The 20,022-nt window shown below is 41.8% G+C and overlaps 1 protein-coding gene across 1 annotated transcript in view; it reads right to left on the bottom strand.

The window, feature by feature from the left end:
* Positions 1-20,022, bottom strand: part of CCHR2.PART1H4orf45 (chromosome chr2.part1 C4orf45 homolog) — a 1,175,837-nt gene that overhangs the window by 220,077 nt on the left and 935,738 nt on the right. The gene's annotated exons all lie outside the window — the stretch shown is intronic.

The raw sequence follows: 20,022 nt of genomic DNA on the forward strand, positions 1-20,022 counted from the left end.
GGGCACACTCATCTTTGAAATCTACTTCTCAAATGTTAAAGCTAATGTCAAAGGCATCTGGTTCACCAAGTTCACAGATGATTGCAAGCTGGGAGCATCCCCCAAGAAGAAAACACCCTGCAGGAAGATCTAGCACAGGCAAATGACTAGTGGAAGCATCATGGCTTAAAACCCAGTGCCAAGAAATGCATTATAGTACATTTCAGGAAGTCAGCCACCCCAGGAAACTATGTCACCAATCAAGCACTCCTAAGAGTTAACCTAGCCTTTGACCAACAATTGTCCAGGGTGGTAAGAAAGTCCTTTTATTTTGTTCATCTTATAAGTAAGGGCATGGCATCTAGGTCTACAGAAGTCATTATACCACTGTACTAGGCAATCATCAGACTCATCATAGAGTATAATGCCCCCTTCAGTATGCACTTGAATAGACACATGCAGCAAATGGACATCAGCAAACGTTCCTTACAAAAATAATACATGGAGTAAACACACTGTCCTATGCACATCTCCTCAAAGCCCTGTCTTTATACTCTGTCTCATACACACTACTGAGAGGTGACATATGGCTGATGTGCAAGACATCCTTCAACCCTACTCTGATGAACCTTTTGCACAGCTGCAAAACAAAAAACATCAGAACTACTGGATCCAAAGACCTACATTTTATTTGTGACATAAATAGGACAAGTTGGAGAGACAGATAAGTATCTCAGAGAATTCCCATTCTCTGGAATAGCCTCCCCATCCATGTGAAGCAAAGTCCTTCCATTACCCTACTTAAGTGCAACCTGGACCAGTGGATGGGAAATTGGAAATTCACCACTGGTCTAGTGTCTATGTCTCTGATGGGCAGAGGCAGTCAGTAATTCATGTTAAAACCAAAGCTCACCCCATATATAAATGTCTAAAACATAAAGCCTGTGGGTCACCTTTGGGTTGCATGGCTAGGCTTATGAAGGCCCTAGATTGCATTAGCATAGTACACACCTATGGATGTATGAATCTATGAACATGTGGTAGCATATTCAGAAATGTAGGCTGTAAAAATATGACATGTATCTGGCTTATCAGACTGCGATATAAATACTGGTCACACTTTCTTCTTGCACCCATTTCATATTCAGGATGCTTATCAGAGTCTTTGTAACAATATTAGACTTTAAAATTTTTCTAAGTAATTGCAAGCCGCAGCAACGTCCTTTATTATGTGATTTTATCAGAAAATATACAGAACACTCAGAAAATGTTAGAGCGATCAAACAGACAGATTATTAAAAATCAAATATCACATTTATTTTGTATCTTTTCTGTAATAAATCATAAATCTTTCAATTTAAATAAAACATCATGTATGTTATCATCATATTAAAATAACAACATAAATAATGTGTACTAAAAATTATTATCATCATGCAATGTATGTATAAAATAATATATAATATAAAACATAATATACACCATTTGTGTGTAATAAAAACATAAATACAAAAACAATATATTATATATATGTGTATAATGCGTGATATGTAAAAATATGGTCATCATATAAACTAGTAACTTATATCCACCACTAAAAATAACTTTTTCTTAGTTATGTTTTCAATATTGATTAACCAAGACGAATCCACCTCATTTAAGTTTCAACCCACTAGCTAATGAAAATGTTACGCAATAGGACAACGAGGCCATGATAGTGAAATATTTAGTTCGCATCCTTTGAATAATCTTCTTACTATAGCGACCGTTGTAATCGAACATTGTCTCTGTTAATAAAGTAGATGAGAGCACGTTGCCAGTCCGCCAGTTTGGGCAACAATGAAAGTCGGTCATTAGTGAATAGTATTCAAGCCGTATCTGAGGGCAAAATTGCCTAAACGCCCTTGGTGAACGTTTTGAAAGTGGTGATCTTTCTTGCTATTCATAAAAACGTGACCATTTATTATTAGTATAAAATTTGTTTTCTGATATCGGTCCTTTATTTTCTTTTAATCAGCCTGAATAAAAATCTTCAATCAATTACACATCACAGTCGAAGTAAATTTTCAATATTTGTCTCAGGGGTAAGCTCTTGGCGTGCGAACTTTCCTAGAGCAAGTTTCACGTGATCTCCGTCTTGACCACCATTAAAATGCATTGTCACACCATTATCTTTGTTGAAATCACCATGTTACTGTTCTCTTCTACTCTGTCACATCATTGTCCTCACAAACCATTTCAGCTTATAACATTGAACTCTACACAAGAAGAAATGCTAGCCAGCGTAGCAGTCTTAAAGTCTTCAACGTTCGATCTGCTTATTTTCAATATCAAACATAGTGAGCGGGTATTTTGATGTGAAAGCCATAAACAAGGGAATTCATTCTCGCAACGGTGTTCATTCTGTAACATCGTCACAAATGTTTGTAACCGATTTATGGCAGCCTCATTAGTGGGGGAGTCGCTTTTAAGGTAGTGATGGTCAAGGTATTGGTAATTGGACTTTCAATTCACACATCGCTGCACTACACATTTGAAAGAATTGACATTAACATGTTCATCATTTCAATGGTTAAAAACACTCAAAAAACCAAGCCTTTACTACAGCCTCTTAGTTCATCTCAATCGCCTCGATGCAATTCAGATGCGTTCTTGTTGATACAATTGCTTGTACCATCGACGCCAGCAACCTATACATGCACATTCCATTTCATCACTCTAACGTTGGAATGGTCATCATCGCTATGCTAAAGGAGCTGGGAGTCAAATGACTTGAGGTAGATGAAAAATCAGAATTGTGCTAGATAAGAATTGTTTCTAATCAGGTTTACTTCTAACTACTTTTTCTCTGTTCTTCGCCTTCCTTTAAAAATGAAAATGTAGCATCTAAAACCTCTTGTGTAAATTTTGTAATGTGGGCTATTGGGAAATTAATTTTCAAAAGGCTGTTTCCCCAGGCTTTCAGAACTGTGGACCTATTTGCCTTTAGAAGCAGCCCCATTTTCATTTTGTTTTTCACAGAAACAAGGGAGTTGACATTGGTGGACCTTTAAGTTTCCACGACGATTTTATTTTAAAGTTCACATCAGTCTTGGTTCATGGGTAATTGGGGGTGTAGCCAATTTTGTAACTTGATAGCAGTAATGCAACATCCTTTCTTGTTGGCAGAAACATACATATTGTAACGCGATTGTTACTTTTATTAATTTCACCAGATGTTTTGGTTTTAGAACAACAGAAGCTGTAAGCAGAGGGCACTATGGTGTGTAGATAATCTACCACGGATTTTTTTGAGACTGTCCATTTTTCTTTTGTGTGGTTGAATTGACCAAGAGTTATGTGACCTTATAGGTGAAGTGTCACTGATGCATTATAAATTTTACTATCAGAAAGGCAATTCATTGTAATCAAAGATGATTACTATCTCACTGAAACTAGAAATAATAACTGGAAAAGATCTTGAACAGGATGGAGGGGAGAAGTTTACCCCTATGCTCTCATTACCATGTTTTCAGAGGACATTGTGACATAAAGTTTGACAAACTATGTTTTGTAATCAATCAAAAGAAGAACTGGCAATTGATATCTCTGATTTCATAAGTGAGAAGAAATTTGGACTGCCAAGATTTATTTTAGATTTTATTTAAGGGAGAAAGCTCAACTTATCTGAAATTATAACCCAGTTGTCAAGAAAAGAAAAGATATGGGTGTCAGAATGTGAAATTTTAGATATCATCAACATCACTCTAAAGTTTCATTAACTTTTTACTCAACAAGTGAAAGCGGTTGGGATGGATTTGTCTAATCAACCAGACAGCAAATCTAATTCACTTTTGTTGAGAGACTGACAATATACGCTGCTTTATTTTAAGAGTTAAAATAATTTAAGCTGAGAACGACAAATAAAGGTCCACATTTGAAGAACAATATTGAAAGACACTTAGCAAAAACACCAACAAATTCTTTATAACCAAGAGGATAGTTTCTTATCTTGATTAAGACAGGTGAGACAATGCTGGCTAATGAAGGAGGGCCATTTAGATTGATTCTTGAAAACATAGACATTTAATTGAGTGTGTTGTGATTCACATTTAGGATCCAGGAAAAAATAAATTTTGCAATATAGTTTGCCTTTTAAAAACAAAAATAATTTTTATAAGGAAACATCCCCTGGTAGAATAGCTAGTATCACAAAACAGCACTAGCAGTTGGGAATGACATTATTTTTAGGGAGGATATATCTTTGTACTCAGAAATACTAATTATGACTTACATGTTTCTAAAATTCTTGGTAACACATTACATACTATATTAATTATTTCTGATATTTTGTTACTTTTGCATTACTAATACACTATTAATTAATGCATTTTGTATGTATGAACTGAAAACAGCTTGAAGTAGGCAAAACATCCGTTGGTTGATATTATTATTCATGATTTTAAATTGATTTTGATACATAGCAGCTGTTTTGAACATTATAAGAGGAATTAAATAATGGGACTTTAATATTGTGTTTTTGACGCCGTGTCACTTTTATTTATGGTGTACTCCTGCTTTGTGCTTATTATGCTGTGTTTCATATGAAAATTTATTTTGCTGTAGCTATTAACATATTTTTGTAACTTTAGGTTTTAAAAGGAGTTTTTGGTACATTGATTTGGCTGTGTTACTTCAGTTATTTTAGTTCGCTTTTATTTTTGTAACAATATGTTGGATGTGAGTACGGGTCTTTTCAACTGGTTTGGGGACACCTACGTTACTGGCAGATCTTGGCTGTATGGAACTGATGTCTCTGAACACCACTGGCAGCCATCAGTGTTCTCTCCTACCCTTTAGTCTATTCAGGATCTTATAGTAGAATACCTTTTCAAAAACTGGAATGGTGTGGAAGGCCTGGGGGCCCTAGTCTAATCAAAACATGTCAGCCTACATGAGTTGTAGAAGATAGTATGTGGTTAACTGGCCTGCATATTGTTTGTAGCTGTACTACACGGTATGGCACTGACAGCAAAGAAGAACACAATATGATAAAAGAGGAATGAAGTGCTACTGTATGTTGTACACAGCAGATCAACTAAGAGGTCCACAACTATCTGTGTGCAGTAGCTCACCACCTGACTGTGTAATGAGATTGATTAACCAGCTCTGTCATCATTTACTTACCAGGATTTTTCACTTGTTTTCTTTGATACTTGGGCATATGTATTCTTTCACCCTGTTTATTTCTCATCTTGTCACTGCATGCTGCAGTATAAGCAAGACTTCCCTTGTTTGATTAAATCCACATTGTCCCTGTACTGAATACAAGCTATAATTTACTTCTTTTTTTTTTTAGATCCCTGTGGGTTGCAAAAAATACTGATGTCCAGTTTTTGATAAAAAAGTCGGAATCACCCCTGTGCTATACAAGGTATCGTGTATTTTGCTTTCCTCACATTACTGGATGTTGTAATAAACTATTAATACTCAGTTTTTAATAAAAGCCACATCACCCCTATTCTACTGTCAGCTTTTCAGTTTTGTTAACTAATGCATCCTTGACTGTTTTTCTATAAAATCACGTATCTTCTATGTCTGATGTAAAGCCACATCACCCTTAGCTGATTCCAAGCTGTCTGTTCCTTTCCTCATCTCACACATGCAGCTACAGTACACATCTATAGGATTTTCTATGAATGGTTCAGTCATATGCTGCAGCATCACAGCCCCTGTCACCTACATTCATATCATTACTTAGAAAATTTGATTGTCAGTTTCACCCCATATGTATATCAGCCATGTACTATTTGTTTCTGCCTGTTTCCTTCATCTGAGACACTTTGCACTACAACACCATATACTTTTAGCTTTGTATATATAGAAACTAACACCCATCTGAGTGATTGTTTTTGCACAGTGAAGTCTACTTTATGGTTATGGCCTAAAGCATTTGATGCTCATTTCATTCAGTTGTTGGCTTACAGTGTAAGATGAGTCAATATGTTTATGTGTTTGCTTGTGTGTTTGTTTGTTAACTGGGATGGAGGATTGCCACAAGGTTCTGTTTATCCATGGCCTGGCTGACCTGTAGAAATTAAGGACTTCAGTATATAATTAACTAATTGCAGTGCAGAATATGTACTGTGCTCAGTCTACAGTAATAAGCAAATAATACATTTTATAAATAAATATATAAATATATGAGTGTAATAATATCTGTAAGCTAAACATCACTAATGAAATCAACTGTGTACACCAAAAAGCTATACAAAGGCATATTGCTTTATGAGATGTCAACATAAGTAGCTTTTAAAAAAGAAAGACACTCTGTGATAAGGAACCAAATGCAAGGAGTAAGACGCTGCAAACCAAGCCAAGTAGTGTGGACCAAGTGGAATAAGCCAAAGGACCAGCGAAGCTATAATACACCTCTTTAATTGTAAAAACAGCAAAACGAAAAACGAAACATTTCAATGCACTCCAAAGACCCTGTGCAATTCAATTAAAAACAATAACCAGCTGTATAAAGCGATTAAGCGCTTTCATCCACTAGATCGTGGACGTCATCAGAATCGAATACAATCATACAGTAAATAATTTTATAAGCTTTTTGGTGCCAACTTTTTACACAGAAATTTAAAGCCATATTCATCTTATTTTTTTCTACAACACATTAACTATCTATCCATTCATATTTCAAGTAAAATGAGTGTACAGTGTGTTCCTGCAAACAATACCAGTATTGAAATAAATAATACACAATTTATAATATAAAACCCCTTTAAAATACTGTTAAAATAATATCCTATCAATCTTGTATTGGATTTATTGATTAAAACATCAAAATACTATATATATATTATAAAAATCTTAATGGTATATTTAATGCAGAATACCTGTCCATGACAGACAATACAAGCAGCAGATATTAAGTGATTGGCCATAACTCGTTTTCGATTCCTCGCTTGTTAAATTGGGTTTTAACATAACATGACAGTGTTTTGTGTTAACGAAAAGACGGAGTTGCTAGCAAATGAGTTTAACCGTTGTTGCCTTTCTCTCTGATGTGCTGGCGCAGCAGAGTACATCAGAATCAGAACCTGCCGCCAGACATCTATAACATACTATTTAGACAAACTGAATAAAGTAAAAAATACAGAGTTTTGAATTCAACAATGAACTGTGAGTGGTTCTTCAGGGCTTCTTTCCATATATCATTTTCTTTTCTTATCAGATGTCCTCATGTGACTGTCAGTACAACTGTGCATATGTCATTAATGTTTTACTCCCCACTACTCATCTCCAGTTTTGTGCAAATACAAACTGATGCCCATAAATAACAAGCAAGGATACAAGTGGCCAAAGAGAGGAAAATATAATGAAATACTGTGAATTATTTTTGGCACCAATGGACACTGCAGGGCTGTATGAATGCTTGGAGTGAGAAGCCTGTTCACGTTCTTCATTGTCAGAGGAACAGATAAGGGCAGCAAAGCAGAGCAGTCAGAGGAGATGCAGCACAAAGCATGAATAAAATGACAAGCAAGATGCTTGTTTTATAAACCCTAATTTTTTCCCAATCAAAACTAATTTACAGGCCATGGGTTCACTACAGGACCTTAAGTCCCAAGTACTCAAAACCCACTGTCTCAAAGCCATGGACTCAAGCACCTTGAGACTCATGCAGACTGCTACTCCTGATCAATATGAGTTCAGGCAAGCAGTCATGGGAAGGAAGCGCTGTGCTCAAATTCAAATATGAGTTTAGACAAACAGCTCTGAGGAGAGGGGTTGGATTAGGAAGCAGAAGAGGGATTTAAGGTTAAGCAAGCAGGGAGTTTTAGGGTTAGGGAGCAACTGGGGAATTTAAGTTTAGGGGTAATGTTTTAACATAAGGGAGTAATCGTAGAATTTGGATTCAGGGAGGGGATTTGAAGGTTTAGGTATAGGGAGCGATAGGGGACATTAGGGTTAGAGAAGGGAAATGGAGTTCTAGGGTAAGAGAGAGGACTCAAGTTGGGAACTGGGTGAGAGTTTTAGGGTTAGAGTAAGGACTCTGATTAGCCTATATATTGTAAAGAGCCTGGTGTTGGAAGAGCTGTTTAGAAATGTGAGATCGGACTACTGGAAATCTGAGCACTTGCTTTTTCAACAACAGCAGATGTATTGTGAGCTACTAACAAGCGAGCACCTGTTGTAGACCTACAGCCCATTCAAGATATTAGTCTTACTTCTGGTATACCAAGAAAGTATAATGGATTTTTCTGATGAATAAGCATCCCTACAAAATACTGAGTTAGATGAATCATATTCTGAAATCAAAACTGCTGGGAGAAATGTTAACAGCTTGAAATGTCCAGATGATACCACTCTGAGGGCTGAATGTGAGGAAGAGTTGAAGAGCTTGTTGTAGATGAAAGTAGAAAGAGCAGAAGTTGGCTTTTTGCTTAATGTCAAAAATTTTAAATGATGTCATCTGGCCCTATCAGTTCTTTGCAGCTCTATTAGGAAAGAGTGGAGGCAGTGGCACATTTTATTTTCCTGGGCTCAAAGATCTCTGAAGAAAGTGACTGCAGCTATGAAATTAAAAAGACACTTCCTTTTTAAAGGAATGCTGTGGCAAATCTGGATAAAATTTTACTGAACAAAGGCATCACATTGTCAACAAAGGTCTATATAACCAAAACTTTTAGTTATGTACTCACCATAACTTCAGATGTTTGGGATCCATCTCGCCTACATTCTGACTGATGGGTTCGGAGCCGATCCCTCGGCTCCGACTCAGCACGCTTATGCTATAGAGCGAGGCCTCTAATTGGCTGAGCTATCTTTATCCCAGGATGCACCACCACTAATCCCCCAGATCTTGTTTGTCCGCATTCATGCACACATGCACAACTTGTTTATATAACATTGTTAGATGTTTCAAGATGAAACAAAAGGATTCGGACCTTCTGATATCCTCTGATCTCCAAGGAAGGGGAAGGAGGGTGGGTTATTAGAATGTGTAGATGGATCCCAAACATCTGAAGTTATGGTGAGTACATAACTAAAAGATGTTATGTGATCCTATCTCGCCTACATTCTGACTGATGGGACAGCGTCCCTAGCACCTAAATCCCGGGTGGCTCATTGGAAAACACTCCTGAGCACTGTGGAACCAAATGGAGCTCGTCCTATAGATGCCACATCTAATTTGTAGTGGGAAATGAAGGTGTGCGGGGAAGACCATGTAGCCGCAGCACAAATGTCACCAATAGCAAGCTTAGAATGAAATGCTACCGAAGTAGCCATAGCCCTTGTAAAATGAGCCTTGACAGAGGTGGTAAGCTCTTTGTTAGAATAAATATAAGCTTGAGTAATACAGTCCCTGATCCATTTGGCAATAGTGACCTTTGTGACAGCGTTGCCCAATTTGTTTTCTGCAAAGGATACAAACAACTGATCTATTTTCCTTGTTTGTTTGGTCCTATCCAAATAAAAACGTAACTGTCTGTGGACATCTAGTGTGTAGAATATAAATTCCGCTCTGTTAGAGTATTTTGGGAAAAAAACTGGAAGCTCTAACGATTGTTGTAAGCATAAAGTAGAACAAACTTTAGGAACAAAAGAAGGATTTGGTCTGAGGGATACTCTGTCTGTATGAAAAACCAAGTACGGGGGTTTCACTGATAAAGCTTGAAGCTCTGAAACCCTTCTGGCTGAAGTAATCGCCACTAGAAAGGCTGTCTTCCATGATAGAAACTTTAGATCACAGGTAGCTGCCGGTTCGAAGGGGAAAGAAGTCAAGGCATGCAACACTATATTGAGATCCCATGGAGGTGCAGGATGAGAAATCGGAGGTCTTAATAGAGCAGCACCTTTCAAGAAGGTCTTACACAATCTGTTGCTCATTAAAGGTGGGTCTATGGATTCATGAAAATTAGAAATTGCTGCCAATTGTACTTTGATGGTAGAAACTGAAGAGCCTTGATTGAAAAGAGAGGTCAGAAATTTTAGTACTTCTGCCACGGAAATAGAAATGGGGTCCAGGCCCTGGAGGTGAGCCTAAATAGCAAACCTTTTCCATTTGCTAGAATACAGTTTCTTTGTAGCAGACTTATGGGCTGAAGATAATATGTGCACAACATCTGGATCCAGTGTATGACTCCTGACTATCATCGGAAGAGGAGGAGCCAGGCCGTCAATTTTAAGGTGTGTAGGGACTGGTGGAATAGTCCCGACTGATGAATCAGTAGGTCTGGGACCTGGTCCAGGAACCATGGACCTTCCAGAGCATGTTTCCGAAGATAGGGGAACCACACTTGACGAGGCCAGTAAGGAGCAATTAAGATCATCTTGCTCCCTAAGAGAGATGCCTTTTGAATCACCCTGGGGCGGAGAGGAACTGGAGGGAAGGCATAAAGCAAGCCGGTGGGCCAAGGATGGACTAATGCGCCCATGGGGCTCTTCCCGGAGCCGGGTGTAGGGAGAAAATTCTTTGCACTTCGCATTCAGAGGAGTCGCGAAGAGGTCGCAACACGGAACTTCCCATTTGCTGAAAATCTGATTTGCAACTGTCATATTCAGAGACCATTCGTGAGGAGAGAGGATGGTTCTGCTCAATCTGTCGGCTATGACATTGGACTTGCCCGGTATGTGAGTGGCCACTAGGAAGCGTTTGGTCGAGACTGCCCATTCCCAAACTCTCATGGCTTCTCTGCAAAGAGGATAGGATCTGGTCCCTCCCTGTTTGTTCAGGTACCAGACAACTGACATGTTGTCTGAGTGAACAGCAATTACGCCCTGAGGGAGATAATCGTGAAGGGCTTGAAGGGACAGGAGTACTGCCCTCATTCCTAGGATGTTGATATGAAGAGGAGTCTCTTCCGGGTGCCATTTGCCTTGGACTGACCTGCCCAGGGAATGACCCCCCCCCCCCACCCCATCTGGGAGGTGTCCGTGGTCAAAGTGGCCACCGGAGGAGGAAGAACAAAGGGTCGTCCCTGATCCAAATTGGAGGGCACTAGCCACCAGCGAAGGTCCCATTTGCAAGATTCCGTGATCCATATGAAGTGATTGAGAGGGAGTTCCTGAAAGGACCACTGAGTTGAAAGAAGCCACTGGAGGATTCTCATGTGCAACCTTGCCAAGGGGACTAGAAGAACCGTGGCAGACATGGATCCCAATAGCTGCAGGACCATTCTGGCTGGGGCTTTGGACCTGGGGAGTAAGGCTCGAACTTGATTTTGTATGGTTTGAATTCTGTCTGTAGGTAGATAGACCCGCATCTGGTTTGAGTCTATCTCTACCCCTATGAATCTTATTCTTTGAGAAGGCCGCAACACAGACTTTGGCCAATTGAAGGTGATTCCAAGGGAATTGCCCAGTGATATAGTGGTGTGTAGGCTCCGCAGAAGTAGATGCTTGGAGGTGGCAGTTAGGAGCCAGTCGTCTAGGTACGGAAACACCTGGAATCCTAGACTTCTCAGGTGAGCAGTCACTACTGCCAAGCACTTGGTGAACACCCTGGGGGCTGTGGTGAGACCAAAGGGCAGCGCACGGAACTGAAAATGACTGCCTCCTAGGCTGAAGCGCAGATGTCTCCTGGACGTTTGATGTATCCTGATATGATAATATGCGTCCTTGAGATCTATGGAGCACATCCAAACACCCTTCCCCAACAATGGGAGAATGGTTTGTAGAGTGACCATTCGGAACTTGGACTTTCTGACTGAACGGTTTAGGATGCTTAGGTCCAAAATGGGCCTCAAGTCCCCAGTCTTTTTTGGCACCAAAAAGAATCTTGAGTAAGTCCCTAATCCGATCTGGTCTGCGGGGACCGGTTGGATGACTCCTTTTTGCAGCAGCTTTGAAATTTCTGAGGCTGCGGTATCCCGTTGACTGGGTGGCGGGTCCGGGATTTTTGGACTGAGGGGAGTGAGAGAATGGGATGGAGTAACCTCCGTGATAATCGGCACCCATCGGTCCTGAGTGATCCCTTCCCAGGCCTTCAGGTGCTTCGAGAATGACCCCGACTGGCTCCGAGCAGCACAGCCGGGCAATCCCTCAGGGACTATGAAAGGTGAAGAGCCACGAAAGGACTCACGGTCTCCAGTGTTGCGAGGGCCTCTGCCGCCTCTGGGACGGCGTCTTCCGATGAATTTCCCCTCCTCTGCCTCTGGAGGGGAACCTTCCTGCTGAGAGGGGTAAGGCTTCTGAGATTCTGGAACCACATTTTCCCTCCTCTTTTAGCCTTGGGATAAGGCCGAAGGGAGTGGAAAATCGTGCCCCTATGGCAGTCAGAGTCTTACCTTCCTGTTCACAGCGGGTTAGTGTGTCTTTTACCTTGGGTCCAAACAGGAGGACCCATCAAAGGCGTCGGCAAATGAAGACTTAAAGGCCTCTGGCGAATGACACAGGCGGAGCCAGGCTTGTCTCCGTAGAGCAATGCTTGTACTGCTGCTTACTCGCCTTCGGTCGCATACGAAATGAGCCTCATGGACGAGTTCAAAATGGACGACATTGTAGCCAGCTGAGAGCCAACCGTCTGGGCCAGCTCCTCAGGCAGGTTACCCAAGAGGGTATCGGATAGCTCCTTAATCAGATCCCTCTGAAATCTCGTAAAGTGCGTCAGGTAGTTCAAGGACCTCAGTGTAAAGGCCGCTGAACTAAGGGTGCGCTTTCCGTACTGATCCATGCTCCTAGACTCCTTATTAGGAGGATGGACGGACGTAGAAGCCTCTGCTACATCTTGCTGGGTAGCAGATGCCACTACCATAGCATCTACAGCCATACCTTTAGTAAGGAACTCTCTATCTGGGGGCGCCAAGAGAAATTTGTTCGGACGAGCGGGCACCGGTTCCACAGAGTCTGGGTGTTCCCACGCCCTTCGACAGATCAAATCCAAGAGCTCGTCGAAGGGCAGAGACACCCAGGAGGCGGAGGGCTGAGCCCCGAAGGCCTTCAGGAACACCGACTCATCAGCAGAGGGAGGTTTGGACTGCCAGCCGCCTCGTTGTTTTAGGGCTTCCAGGATGTCTGCAAAGGAGACATCATCCGAGGACGACTTGGGGGACCCTTCTGCATCATCAAGATCAGTGTCAGATGTCAGAGACTCATCAGGGGAGTCAACGTGCTTCCTCTTGCACGATCTCTTCTTGGGAGGTTCTTCCGAAGAGGCTTCAGAAGGACCTCCAGAAGGGGGAGAAACCCCAGCGGGGGTAACCTGAGGCCCAGGGGCTCCGCTGTCTAAGGACAGGGGGACTGCCAACGACCCAGTCTCCAAATGTAGGGAAGGAGCCAGGGAAACTGTGGAGGTAGCCAAGGAAGATTTGGCTAAAGCACTCCTCATAGCTCTGAAGGCGGGACCACCAGAATCCTGGGAGGGTCCCACCTTCGTGGCCACGACAGTGGACGGTACTCCCGCCGACGACCGAGAGGGAGACTTGGGACCAAAGCATCAATCCCAAGCCTCCCCAGGGCCGAAGGAAGAAGTCCGGTACTGAACTCCGACCCAAGAGCCGGAGTTGGAGCAAGGGTCGGCCTGACCCTAACACCTCCACAGGTTCCACTAGCACCGCTCCAACGGTGCCAAGCTGTTGGAGGAGGAACACAGTAGGTGGACCATCGGCTCCAAGCCAAATGGGCTGGAGCCAAACCATCTTTGGAACACTGGAGACTGGAAGAGTCGAAGGAGCACCCTGTCGATGTCCGAATCAGACATCTTGGATGATCTCGAGGATACCATCGGGCCCGAACCGATTTCTCCATCGGTTCCAAGGGCTCGGGACCGGCTCTGAACGACTCAACAATTATCGGCCCGAGGAAGGTTTCAAGGAAATTTCCTCGGTACCGATAAGGACTTCGCCTGAGGGGAAGAGTCTGAGCCGATAACCCTTATCGGCTCCAATATCAGTGGAGCCGATGAGGGTGACCCCCTCGATGCCCCAGACCTCGGCTCCGAAACCAGAGGGGTCGAGGCTGGAGGCATCGAGGCAGACCGTTCCAACCTTGGCTCCGAAGTCCGTAGAGCCGATGGAGAAGTCTGCTTAGTTTTCTTAGCGGTCGGTTCCGACTGACTGGTCGGAGCCGACGCTTTCCTCTTTTTAGAAGGAGACGGAGAGGAAGATAAAGCCTCCTCGAAGGAAGGCTTGATTAATCCCTTGGGGATTAATTTATTTTTCCTCTCCTGGAGGACTCTCAAAGAGAATGCGTGGCACACACTACACGACTCTTGCAAATGCTTAGCACCTAAGCAATAGACGCACGAGGCATGGTCGTCCGTTATAGACATTTTAAAACCACACCTCGTGCATTTCTTAAACCCGGAGGGTTTGTGTTCTTTAGACATAATTATCCAAGTGACAAAAACACTAAACTTTAGTTAAACACCACAAGTTTAAGAGATATAACGTTTAACCAACCTAAACTTTAACAAATATAACAATAATATATATATATATATATATATATATATATATATATATATATATTTTTTTTTTTTTTTTTTGAAACTAAACAGTTAGTGGACAAAAAACGAGATAAAGAGGGTCAAGACCCTCTAACTTAAACGGGTACTTGACCCAAGAATATTCACAAACAGCACAGTAACAGGGAAGGGCCCACTAACTAAAACGGGAAACCTTCCCTGACTAAAAATTTCACGAGTTTACTAACAGAAAATCACCAAACACACCAAAATAGTAACAATAGCTGTTAAAACAGCTTTTGGGTTCAAAGTAAAGAACTTTGTGACAGGAAAAAGCCTAATAACTAGTACTTAGCCCAGCCAATGTTGAGACCACGTCTAAGCTTGATAGCGGCAAACGAGATCTGGGGGATTAGTGGTGGTGCATCCTGGGATAAAGATAGCTCAGCCAATTAGAGGCCTCGCTCTATAGCATAAGCGTGCCGAGTCGGAGCCGAGGGATCGGCTCCGAACCCATCAGTCAGAATGTAGGCGAGATAGGATCACATAACATCTATGGTCTTCCCGGTATTAACATTGCTGTGAGAGCTGGACTATTAAGTAAGGCTACAGAGTGGAAAAATCATTGCCTTTGAATTGTCTTGTTGGAGGAAACTCCCCCATTTCCTGCAAATGACCATCAGCTCCTCTCCTCATTCATCAAGTCTACTGGACATGCCTTAACCTCTCCCAGGCTCAACCTGATCTGTGACCAGGACTGGTGATGAAATCAGGGATATAGGTACAGTGTTATACAGCTGCCAAAGAGTGTACCCTAACCCCTTAACACCCCAGCCATGCAAGTTCCACAACTACTATCTTTGGGAGGTGCATGCAGGCTTTTACAATGCACAACCTCCAGTACAAGCAGTATACAGCTTGCAGCTCAGAGCTCACTAGGCACATTTATTTATTTATTTTGACATTTGATACCTGGGTATGTCCGACTTAGCATAAGCCCTTTTTCAGTGGAGGCCCGGGGAAAAAAGCTCCATATAGAACAACAACAAAAACAGAATTAACACTAAGTACAGAAAAGCTTCAGATACATGACAAATACTGAATATAGAAGTGGCTATAGATACCAAAAATCTCAAAGTATAGTGGAAAAACTTAAATATCGTACAAGATAAATCAATCAGCAAGTAATGAGGTAAATGAGTATAGAAGACAAATAGTAGTAGGTATAGTTCTATGACATATTTCAGAAATACAATCAAAAATAGAAACAATCTATAGGCTTTGGAGTAAAAAATACTAGATAAAAATAACACTAAGTGAAGAGTTGACTAAGGAGTTATGAAGGGGGAACAGAAAAGGACATTAAAGCAGAGAACGAGGTGGAATGAAAGTGATAGCTATGAGGAATAAAGGAATAGTGGGAACAGAATAAGGGAAGAGGATGAGAGTTAAGTAGGGTTTTGGCAGGAACAAATCCTTGAGTTCAGTAGAATCTCTTTTAATACTTTTTTGAAATTGAGGGTATTGGATATAATTATAATGGTCAGAGGAAGTTTGTTCCAGATGAAGGCAACAGAATAGCTATACAGATGTTGGCCAATATTTCTTGTGGGCTTGTAGATCTCCAAGAGAAACTGGTCAGAGCACCTGAAAGAGGAATTGCGAGTATAGTAGGAGATGAGGGGAGCGATGGCAGGGCAGGAGGTAGGTTTGTTAATAATGGAGTAAGTAAGGATCAATTGAGTTAATAGGAGCTTGTGGGGGAGCTGAAGCCAGTTTATGGATTTGAGAAAAATGCAGTGGTGTGCATTGTAGGGTTGATTTGTTATGAACCTAGTGACTTTACTATAGGCAAGTTCTAGTTTACTCTTTAGAGAGGACTGTAGGTTAGTTACGATCAAAGAGACATAAAGAAGACTAGGCAGAAGATATGCATGGGCAAGGGAAAGTCTAGAGTCCTCAGTGAGGAATTATTTTGTTTTTATAGTGCAAACCCAGGTTTTGGTGAGTCTTTTTTGTAAAATTTTTGACATGAAGATTGAATTTCAGCTGATCATATATGATAGTGCACAAGAGGTTTGTGTGTCTCTATGTTTATAGAAGTGTTGTTAAGGAAAGTGATATTGAATGTAGCTTTCTGATGAGAATGAGAGTTTGGGAGGAATAAGAGAAGTTTGGTTTTCTTGGGATTGAGAATGAGTTGATTGTCAGTTAGCCATTTTTTGACTGAGTTGAAGGAGTTTTGGGTTAACGTGTGGAGGTGTGTAAGATTATCAGAAGTGCAGACAACAGTGGAATCATCCTCACATTATATGAGAGATGAGTATACACAGGAAGTATGAAGACAGTTCGTAAAGATGTTAAATAGTAGTGGTCAGAGAATGGAACCATGAAGTATTCCAGTATTGACATGGAGGAAGTGTGAGAAAGAAGAGAGCCATTTGATGGACTGCTGTCTGTTAGTAAGGTAGCTAGAGAATCATTTGAGAGTAGGATTTCACAGACCAAGATCAGACATTTTAGTGAAAAGCTTGGGGTGAGATACAGTACCAAAGGCTTTGGAGAGATCTAAAAATAGACAGGATATCAGTTTATTACTGTCTCTGGCTTGTGAGATAGTATGAGTGAAGGAGACTAGAGCAGTAGCAGTGCTGTGACTAGGGCAGAAGCTGTGTTGGGTAGGAGTGAGGACATTTTCATGTAGAAGATAATCATGGAGCTTTTTATGTATGCATTTTTCAAGTATTTAAGACAGGGGGGACAGAATGGCTATGGGTCTGTAGTTTGAGAGGTCAGTGGAGTGTCCTCCTTTATGAATAGATATTATGTAGAATTGTTTCCAGATAGAGTGGACTCTAGATTTTTGGATAGATCAGTTGAGAATAGAGACATGGTAGGCTATTGAGCTAGCAGTTAGCTTTAGGAAGACTGGCAGTAGATTGTCTGTTGAGGGGGAGTAGGGCTTTAGTTTGTTTAGAAGTGATTTAATGTAAGTAGTGGGGACAGGTTTGAGTGAGAAAGTAGTTTTATGGTCAGAGCTGGAGGAAGGGAGAGTGGGATTGGGAGTGTGACTATACTGGGTTAGTTTGCTAATGGAGTCAATGAAATAAGAGTTGAAGATGGTAGCAGTTTCAAGGTGAGAACTGTTGGGGCAAGGGTTAGGTGTAGTGGGGTTATCAGGGTAAAAATCTTTTTAATGGTGTGCCAGAATTTTATAGGGTTGTTGTGATGGCTTGTTTGAGGCTTAAGATAGAAGTTTTTTGTCATTTTAAACATGTTTTAGTGAGGTTTCAGAATTCTTCATAGGTTTGGAGGCGGATGGGGGATTTAGTTTTTAGCTAGTTTTTCCAAGCATTATCCCTACTGGGCATAAGAGAGTGAGTGGACTGAGAAAGTCAAGGAGTAAAGGAGGATTTCACTCTGGTTTTCCTAAGGGGTGCAAGGGAATTGAGAATGTATAGAAAAAATGTGGTTAAATTTGAGTACACCATCCTCAAGAAGAAGAGTTAAGAGGAAGGACTAATTGATGGAGGATAGTCTATTGTTGAACTCGTCAGGATTGAATTTGGAGATACTATAGCACTCTTTGTATTTGTAAAGCCTAGTTTGCTGAGGGGAGTACCTTTGAATGCACATAAAGCAGCTACTGCAGTGAGCCTAGGAAGCCTCACGGCTCCTTAATGAAATTACATTTCTCAAAATGTCGAGTGCCAACATGCAGAAAAAAATTACCAGGAATATAGAAGAAGAAGAGCAAATATCAAACTCCTCTTTTCTCCTTTAAACTTCTTTTTACAGGTTGGCAAGCTCCCCTACACTGCCGATGTAGCAGGCAAGCTCCTCCAACTTATATATTCCAGCTGTTTGATCATTGTACCTTGGAGAAAAGGGAATATTCTTAGTATATGTAAGCATGTTGTTTTGCCATTCAATCCCCATGTTTCAGAACATGCTCTAGTAAGTCTCAACATTTCAAGTGGTTACTCAGCCTCTCTCCCCCATGATGGATAAGCCAGCATAAACCACTCACTCCCAACCCCATCTGGTCTCTCCAGCACCCATGCCACTAGTTGAATGGGTCTATATCATAAGCTTGAAGTCCAAAAAGAGTGAAAGCTCTTTAATCGACACCAAATATGTGAAATTCCAAAAAGTCAAATGTCTAGAACAGCGATTTTTTTCCCAGGGGGAATATAATAACAGTCAGGTGTGCCCACCTGTGCAGAAATGTAGACATAGTCAGTTGAGGCCCCCCCTTCCTATGCAGACACGTAGGAACAGTCACTGCCAAATGCTTGATGCATACCCTGCAGAAACAGCATGCCACCACTCTGTGTACAACACCAAGGACAGCAGTGCAGTACAAACTACCTGGACTCGATCCACACATTAAATACAGAAGGCCATACTGGGCATGCTCACACACTTAGAGAAATGAAGGCAATGTCAGTCAACAACATACTGAAATGTCAGTCAACAACATACTGAAAGGTCATACTGGGCATGCTCACACACTTAAACACATGAAGGCCATGTTTGCAAACATCAGTGGACCAGACATATCTGGCAGTTGCAGTTGTTAGTGCAGACACTCGTCAGTATGCACTAAGCATGCCTTGCACACACAGTGGCTAGGAATACAGACATATATGTAAGGACAACACACTCGCCTCACAGCAAGAGGTTCTCTGGTTCGATTCTCGGCTGGGGTGCCTTCTGTGTGGAGTCTGCATGTCCTCCCTTTGGTCGCGTGGGTTTCCTCTGGGTGCTCCGGTTTCCTCCCACATCCCAAAGACATGCAGTAGGTGGATTAGATACTCTAAATTGGCCCTAGCCTTCTATGGAAGGTTGGGTGCCGGGCTGGCAACTCGACACTGTAAAACTCCACTGCCAATCATGAGCAGACAGATGATCCGCTGTGGTGACCCCTAACCGGGAAAAGCTGAAAGAAGAAGAAGAAGAAGATGTAAGGACAACACACTATAATAAGCCAAAGGTAGACATACAGAGATGTGTGGAAGAGGGTGACCATGACAAGGAGCCATCCAGGCCTGTCACACCCAGCACACCGTCAAAGGGCCCCAAACACATGAGTTTCAGATGTCACTCACTGCAGATACTAGCCACCAGTATCTGTTGGCATAACAGACTATTGGTGCACGTGCCAGCTGTGAAACATGACAGTACAAGGAAGTAGTCATCTAGCAAATGAATACACATACCTGTGGAATATGACCCTGTGTGTGTGCCCGCATGTGGCATGTCAACCTCCAGATGAATATGTTATGGCCCATGCACACACACTACCCTCCCCATAGCCCTACTATGACAAGCCTGCTGAGGTCATCCACTGTGGAATACACTCTTGGCAGAGTTGTAGCCCAGTAATCTCCATGGCACGTACCATAACGACGTACTACTGTAGTGTGATAAACTAGTTAGGTAGGTGTTCAATTCCCAGACATGGCAACTCTGTGTGTGTGTCTGTCTGTGTAGAGAGCAATGCTTTTTAGGCTATTCACACTCCCTACAATTCAAATGCTCAACCTTTGCAAGGCTGCTGATGTCATTCACCTAGTAATACACCTCTGGGAGCTGTAGCCCAGTAATCTCTGTAGCGCATCTTGTAACTGCATACCGCTGTAGTGTGA

The sequence above is a fragment of the Protopterus annectens genome, chromosome 2.part1 (genome assembly GCF_019279795.1).
Source record: "Protopterus annectens isolate FY-2018-M chromosome 2.part1, PAN1.0, whole genome shotgun sequence".
NCBI classification, from domain to species: domain Eukaryota; kingdom Metazoa; phylum Chordata; order Ceratodontiformes; family Protopteridae; genus Protopterus; species Protopterus annectens.